The sequence below is a fragment of the Aquarana catesbeiana genome, linkage group LG05 (assembly GCF_042186555.1).
Source record: "Aquarana catesbeiana isolate 2022-GZ linkage group LG05, ASM4218655v1, whole genome shotgun sequence".
Taxonomy (NCBI): domain Eukaryota; kingdom Metazoa; phylum Chordata; class Amphibia; order Anura; family Ranidae; genus Aquarana; species Aquarana catesbeiana.
In genome coordinates this window covers 2,091,876-2,100,716 of record NC_133328.1, presented here as the reverse complement: position 1 = coordinate 2,100,716, position 8,841 = coordinate 2,091,876, and the positions used below count along the sequence as shown (strand labels likewise).

Below are 8,841 nucleotides of genomic sequence, written 5' to 3'. Positions count from 1 at the left end.
TTGGGAAAGGAAAAATCATTTTTCCTTTCCCGATGAGCAGCTCGGCGCTGTTATCCGCAGCTGACACAGTGCACTGCGAATACCTGCAGTTATGTGCAGATAGCTGCGCTAAATCGCTCCTGGACGCAGTCAGTTCTATTTTTTCTATCCGCACAGAACCGCATGTATCAAATTCACAGCTAAACGCAGTGTGTGAATGGGGCCATAGGAAAGCATTGTGTGCTTTTAGCTGCAGTCGAAAATTAGAAAATCTGCACCATTCTATCCGTCCGTGTGAAAGGGGCCGAAGAATGATACTGACGTCAGAACTGGAATTAACAAGGCCAAACAAAGCTTCTGGAGACACGAAGATCTGATAAGGGACAATCTTCCTCTAAGCACAAAGAAATGATTGCTACAAAGACAAGTCTGGTCTTTTCTGGAACAGAGACATTTTTCCTGACAATTTCTCCCCAAAAAAGTTTTGAACTGTGGTGCAAAAGGAGGATCTTGGAAATCAGCTGAATGAACATGCCCACAAATGAAGAGGTTCTGCAAAGAGTCAATAAAGCAAAACCACATCTGTTGGGAGGAGTATTGAAGAGAAAATACTAGTTTTTTGAGCAATTTTGCACAGATGGACAGGAGATTGTGGGAGCGAGCAATATAAAGAATAGGAGAAGAAGAACATGGTGGATGGATGACATAAAGGAGAACATGGTGGATGGAGGACATAAAGAAGAACATGGTGGATGGAGGACATAAAGAAGAACGTGGTAGATGGATGACATAAAGGAGAACATGGTGGATGGAGGACATAAAGAAGAACATGGTGGATGGATGAAAAGGAGAACATTTCAGATGGAAGACATAGAGGAGGACATGGTGGATAGATGATATAAATGAGAACATGGTGAAGGAAAGACATAAAGGAGACCATGGTGGATGGATGACACAGGGGAGAACATGGTGGATGAAGGACATAAGGGAGAACTTGGTGGATGGATGACATAAAGGAGAACATGGGGAATGAATGAAATAAAGGAGAACATGATGGATGGAGGACATAAATAAGAACATGGTGGATGGAGGACAAAAAGGAGAACATGGTAGATGGATGATAAAAAGGAGAATATGGCAGATAGATGACATAAAGGAGAATGTGGAGGAGGGATGACATAAAGAAGAACATGGTCGATGGATGACATAAAGGAAGACACGGTGGATGGATGATGTAAAGGAGAAAATGGTGAATGGAAGACATTAAGGAGAACATGGTGGATGGTTGACATAGAGGAGGACATGGTGGATGGATGATATAAATGAAAACATGGTGAATGGAAGACACAAAGGAGAACATGGTGGATGGAGAACATAAAGGAGAACATGGTAGATGGATGACATAAAGGTGAACATGGTGGATGGAGGAAATAAATGAGAACATCGTGGATGGATGACATCAAGGAGAACATGGTGGTTGGAGGACAAAAAGGGGAACACAGTAGATGGATTACAGAAAGGAGAACATGGTAAATGGATGACATAAAAGAGAATGCGGAGGATGGATGACATAAAGGAGAAAATGGTGGATGGATGACATAAAGGAGGACATGGTGGATGGATCATGTAAAGGAGACTATGGTGGATGGATGACATTAGGGAGTACATGGTGGATGGTTGAAGGGGGAGGTTACATAGTTACATAGTAGGTGAGGTTGAAAAAAAGACACAAGTCCATCAAGTCCAACCTATGTGTGTGATTATATGTCAGTATTACATTGTATATCTCTGTATGTTGTGGTCATTCAGGTGATTATCTAATAGTTTTTTTTTTAAACTATTGATGCCCCCTGCTGAAACCACCACCTGTGGAAGGGAATTCCACATTCTTGCCGTTCTCATAGTAAAGAACTCTCTACGTAGTTTAAGGTAAACCGCTTTTCTTCAAATTTTAGTGAATTATTAAGTTCCCTTATGTGGAAACGTTTTATCCCTATTGTGGGGTCACCAGTACAGTATTTGTACATTGAAATCATATCCCCTCTCAAGCGTCTCTTCTCCAGAGAGAATAAGTTCAGAGCTCACAACCTTTCCTCATAACTAAGATCCTCCAGACCCTTTATTAGCTTTGTTGCCCTTATTTGTACTCGCTCCATTTCCAGTACATCCTTCCTGAGGACTGGTTGGGGGGGGGGGAACCTATGACTAATGTAAATATAGAACTGTCGGGAAGGTACAGAAACTATAAGTTTAATCAATATTAATTAATAAGTCATATTCTGATTTACCATCAGGGTCTGGTATCATTTCATAATATAATTTTGTTTCCTTAAATTCAAACCATTTTGCTCATGTCCTCATATATTTCCTGGTCAGCTATTTCTGAAGGGGATTTCTTCCATTAGACGGAGCTCCTCGTCAACCCTTCGTAGCCACTGTGAGATAGTAGGTATTCAACTTTTTTCCCAGTGTAGTGGAATCAAAGATTTAACAAATATGGGGTCATAGACATCTTGTATTGCTCTGTTGTTTTGTTCATACAATGAAGTAAAAACGTTAATGGTTCAGGTTTAATCACTCGGCCCAGTATCAGAGAGATCACCTTCGCCACTTCTTCCCCAAAATGGCCAGATTTTAGGGCAAAGCCACCATATGTGTCCGTGTGTAGCTCGCTCTCCGCGCTCCCTCCAACACAGGGGCGAGGTCGAATCAAACATTGCATGTCATTTTACTGATGTATACTGCCATGGAGATAAAAGTTGAAAGTTTAACTCCGTCATTCTACTCCAGGTGCCGGACATATAAGAAAAATGTATAATCTTATCTTTTTTTTAATCTGTAAGTGTAATTTGCAAATCTTTTTCCTACCGACCTACAGTGGGGACGGAAAGTATTCAGACCCCCTTACATTTTTCACTCTTTGTTATATTGCAGCCATTTGCTAAAATCATTTAAGTTCATTTTTTTTCCTCATTAATGTACACACAGCACCCCATATTGTACACGCAGCACCTCATATTGTACACGCAGCACCCCATATTGTACACACAGCACTCCATATTGTACACACAACACCTCATATTGTACACACAGCACCCCATATTGTACACACAGCACCCCATATTGTACACACAGCACCCCATATTGTACACACAGCACTCCATATTGTACACACAACACCTCATATTGTACACACAGCACCCCATATTGTACACACAGCACCCCATATTGTACACACAGCACCCCATATTGTACACACAGCACCCCATATTATACACACAGCACCCCATATTGTACACACAGCACCCCATATTGACAGAAAAACACAGAATTGTTGACTTTTTTGCAGATTTATTAAAAAAGAAAAATTGAAATATCACATGGTCCTAAGTATTCAGACCCTTTGCTGTGACACTCATATATATAACTCAGGTGCTGTCCATTTCTTCTGATCATCCTTGAGATGGTTCTACACCTTCATTTGAGTCCAGCTGTGTTTGATTATACTGATTGGACTTGATTAGGAAAGCCACACACCTGTCTATATAAGACCTTACAGCTCACAGTGCATGTCAGAGCAAATGAGAATCATGAGGTCAAAGGAACTGCCTGAAGAGCTCAGAGACAGAATTGTGACAAGGCACAGATCTGGCCAAGGTTACAAAAACATTTCTGCTGCACTTAAGGTTCCTAAGAGCACAGTGGCCTCCATAATCCTTAAATGGAAGATGTTTGGGACGACCAGAACCCTTCCTAGAGCTGGCCGTCCGGCCAAACTGAGCTATCGGGGGAGAAGAGCCTTGGTGAGAGAGGTAAAGAAGAACCCAAAGATCACTGTGGCTGAGCTCCAGAGATGCAGTCGGGAGATGGGAGAAAGTTGTAGAAAGTCAACCATCACTGCAGTCCTCCACCAGTCGGGGCTTTATGGCAGAGTGGCCCGACGGAAACATCTCCTCAGTGCAAGACACATGAAAGCCGCATGGAGTTTGCTGAAAAAACACCTGAAGGACTCCCAAGATGGTGAGAAATAAGATTCTCTGGTCTAATGAGACCAAGATAGAACTTTTTGGCCTTAATTCTAAGCGGTATGTGTGGAGAAAACCAGGCACTGCTCATCACCTGTCCAATACAGTCCCAACAGTGAAGCATGGTGGTGGCAGCATCATGCTGTGGGGGTGTTTTTCAGCTGCAGGGACAGGACGACTGGTTGCAATCGAGGGAAAGATGAATGTGGCCAAGTACAGGGATATCCTGGATGAAAACCTTCTCCAGAGTGCTCAGGACCTCAGACTGGGCCAAAGGTTTACCTTCCAAGAATACAATGACCCTAAGCACACAGCTAAAATAACGAAGGAGTGGCTTCACAACAACTCCGTGACTGTTCTTGAATGGCCCAGCCAGAGCCCTGACTTAAACCCAATTGAGCATCTCTGGAGAGACCTAAAAATGTCCGTCCACCAACGTTTACCATCCCCCCCTGACAGAACTGGAGAGGATCTGCAAGGAGGAATGGCAGAGGATCCCCAAATCCAGGTGTGAAAAACTTGTTGCATCTTTCCCAAAAAGACTCATCAAAAGGAGCTTCTACTAAATACTGAGCAAAGGGTCTGAATACTTAGGAGCATGTGATATTTCAGTTTTTCTTTTTTAATAAATCTGCAAAAATGTCAACAATTCTGTGTTTTTCTGTCAATATGGGGTGATGTGTGTACAATATGGGGGGCTGTGTGTACAATATGGGGTGCTGTGTGTACAATATGGGGGGCTGTGTGTACAATATGAGGTGCTGTGTAAACAATATGGGGTGCTGCGTGTACAATATGGGGGGCTGCGTGTACAATATGGGGGGCTGCGTGTACAATATGGGGTGTTGTGTGTACAATATGGGGTGCTGTGTGTACAATATGGGGTGCTGTGTGTACAATATGGGGTGCTGTGTATACAATATGGGGTGCTGTGTATACAATATGGGGGGCTGTGTGTACAATATGGGGTGCTGTGTGTACAATATGGGGTGCTGTGTATACAATATGGGGGGCTGTGTGTACAATATGGGGGGCTGTGTGTACAATATGGGGTGCTGTGTGTACAATATGGGGTGCTGTGTGTACAATATGGGGGGCTGTGTGTACAATATGGGGTGCTGTGTGTACAATATGGGGTGATGTGTGTACAATATGGGAGCTGTGTGTACAATATGGGGTGCTGTGTATACAATATGGGGGGCTGTGTGTACAATATGGGGTGCTGTGTGTATAATATGGGGGGCTGTGTGTACAATATGGGGGGCTGTGTGTACAATATGGGGTGCTGTGTGTACAATATGGGGTGCTGTGTGTACAATATGGGGGGCTGTGTGTACAATATGGGGTGCTGTGTGTACAATATGGGGTGCTGTGTGTACAATATGGGGTGCTGTGTGTACAATATGGGGTGCTGTGTGTAATGAGGAAAAAAATGAACTTAAATGATTTTAGCAAATGGCTGCAATATAACAAAGAGTGAAAAATGTAAGGGGGTCTGAATACTTTCCGTCCTCACTGTATATACTCTGGGTACTCAGGCTACTGCAGTTTCTACAAAGCTTTAAAAAAAAAAGAGAAATACAATGTTGTGGTTGATTCTTATAACACATAATTGTTTCAATGGGGTTCAGTTCTTTTAACGAATAAATGGGCTGCGGGAGATTGCGCATAAATTGAGACAACTGTATATATCTCCACTGATCCATAAATGTTGGCTGATCTACTCCACATGAGGACTTAATTGGTTTAATTTTTGAATCTTTTAATGCTTGGTGCAATAGCGGTGTTACCTCCGGGAACCATGATTCAAAGCCCTTATCATGTACTCCCGGCATGAAATATTCATGTTTCAGTAAGGGCATTAGTGGGGAATTACATTTCCAACCATACAGAGTATGTATTTGGTCAGGGGAGATTTGTGGCCGCCAGGCCCCCTCAAAGGTCGTGGTATCCACGGCACTACTGATAAGTCAGCATCCCCTAGTGCCATTTCAAGTTCTACCCAGAGTCTAGTCTTCTTAGCATGTTTCCAGTCTGCCATACGGGCGAGTGCAATTGTTTGATAGTATCATTTAAAAAGTTTGGTAAAGCCAGTCCCCCTAGCTTTTAGGAACGGTATAAGATGTTTCAAGATATTCTAATACCCCCGTCCTTTCCAAATATAATGTGCCATAGATGACCGTAGCATTGAAAAAAACCCTATGGGGACACCAAAGGGAATCATTTGGAATACATATGGGACTCGGGGTAGAACATTAATTTTTAACAACATTGATCTTACTCAGGGAAGTCCATTTGTGTAAATCTAGTTTCATTTTTTTAAGTAGATCAAGATAATTGTATTGAAATAAATTGGTAAGTCTAGGTATAAGATGGATACCTAAATACTTTAGGGTGGCTGGTTGCCAAGTAAAAGGGAATGAGGTTTTTTAAAAATGTCAGCTACGTGCGTAGGTACTGATATATTTAGTATTTCACATATTCAGATGTTAAAATTAGATATATTTTGAAATTCTTGCATTAACCCCAATAAAATTGGCAATGTAATCTTTGGTTGCTGAACATAAAATAAAACATCATCTGCATATGCAGGTAACTTATGCTCCTTTCCCTTCACTTTTACGCTGTGTACATTAGGATTCATTCTCACAACTGATAGAAAGGGTTCTAAATAAATGGAAAATAGAATGGGTGACAATGGACAACCCTGACGTGTACCATTTTTAAGAGTAAATGCACCACTTAGTATGCAATTAACCCTTGTATGTGCAGTTGGTTGTACATATAAAGATGCAATCCGATGAAACATTCTTGGGCCTATTCCTAAAGATTTCAATGTCAGCGTCAAATATTCCCAGTCCACCCTGTCAAACGCCTTTTCAGAGTTAGTTGAAAGTAACAGGGTGGGCTGGGAACTATTATAGACATAGGAAATTATAGATAAAGATCATAAAGGAATTGTCCCTGGCTTCACGACCTGGGACAAAACCTTTATGGTCTAACCCTATCCAGTGTGGGATCAGAGGGATGGTTGACATAAAGGAGAACATGGTGGATGGATGACATAAAGGAGGACATGGTGATTTGATGATGTAAAGAAGAATATAGTGAATGGAAGACATAAAGGAAACCATGGTGGATGGATGACATAAAGGAGAACATGGTGGATGGTTGACATAAAGGAGAACATGGTGGATGGATGACATAAAGGAGAACATGGTGGATGGATGACATAAAGGAGAACATGGTAGATGGATGACATAAAGGAGAACATGGTTGACATACAGGGATATAATGTGCATGGAAGACATAAAGAAGAACATGGTGGATGGAGGGCATAAAGGAGAACATGGTGGATGGAGGACATAAAGAAGAACATGATGGATGGATGACATAAAGGAAAGCATTGTGGATGGAGGAGATAAAGAAGAACATGGTGGATGGATGACATAAAGGTGAACACGGTTAACATACAGGGATATAAGTTGGATGGAAGACATATAGGACAATGGTGGATGGAAGACATAAAGAAGAACATGGTGTATGGAGGGCATAAAGAAGAACATGGTAGATTGGTGACATAAATAAGAACATGGTAGATGGAAGACATAAAGGAGAACATGGTGGATGGAGGACATAAAGGAGAACATGGTGGATGGAGGATATAAAGGAGAACATAGTAGATGGATGACATGAAGAAGAACATGGTTGATTAACAGGCAAAAAAGGTGGATGGAAGACATAAAAGTGAACATGGTGGATGGAAGACATAAGAAGAACATGGTGGATGGAGGGCATAAAGGATAACATGGAGGATAGAGTACATAAAGAAGAACATGGTGGATGGAGGACATAAAGTAGAACATGGAAGATGGATGACATAAAGGAGAACATGGTTGACATACAGGGAAATAAGGTGAATGGAAGACATATAGGACAATGGTGGATGGAAGACATAAAGAAGAACATGGTGGATGGAGGGAATAAAGGAGAACATGGTGAATGGATGACATAAAAGGAGAACATTGTGGATGGAGGACATAAAGGAGAACATGGTACATTGGTGACATAAATAAGAACATGGTGAATGGAGGACATAAAGAAGAACATGGTGAATGGATGACGAAAAGGAGAACATTGTGGATGGAGGACATAAAGGAGAACATGGTGGATGGATAACATAAAGGTGAACATGGTTAACATACAGGGATATAAGGTAGATGGAAGACATATAGGACAATGGTGGATGGTTGACATAAAGAAGAACATGGTGGGTGGAGCGCATAAAGGAGGATATGGTGGATGGAGGGCATAAAGGAGAACATGGTGGATGAATGACATAAAGGAGAACATGGTGGATGGATGACAGAAAGGACAACATGGTGGATGGAGGACATAAAAGAGAACATGGTGGATGGGTGACATGAAGGAGGACATGGTGGATGTATGATTTAAAGGTGAACAGGGTGGATGAATGACATAAAACAGGACATGGTGGATGGAGGACATAAAGGGGAACATGGTAGATAGATGATATAAAGAAGAACATGGTAGATGGATGATATAAAGAAGAACATGGTAGATGGATGATATGAAGAAGAACATGGTGGATGGATGCCAGAGAACATGACGGACATGAAGGAGAAATCAGTGGAAGAATGACATAAAGGAGAACATGGTGGATGAAGGACATAAAGGGGCACATGGTGGATGGAGTAAATAAGGGAGAACATGGTGGATGGATGACAATAAAATCGTATTAAACTCAAAAGCAAACATTCATTATATTAAAGCACTTCTTAAATGGGATGTCTGCATTAGTTTTTGTGACAGGAGT

The 8,841-nt window shown here is 41.7% G+C and overlaps 2 pseudogenes; both read right to left on the bottom strand.

The window, feature by feature from the left end:
- Window positions 1-541: 541 nt before the first annotated feature.
- LOC141145742 (uncharacterized) lies at window positions 542-1,660 on the bottom strand (annotated as a pseudogene).
- A 5,262-nt stretch (window positions 1,661-6,922) lies between these two features.
- LOC141145741 (uncharacterized) lies at window positions 6,923-8,632 on the bottom strand (annotated as a pseudogene).
- Between the last annotated feature and the right edge of the window lie 209 nt (window positions 8,633-8,841).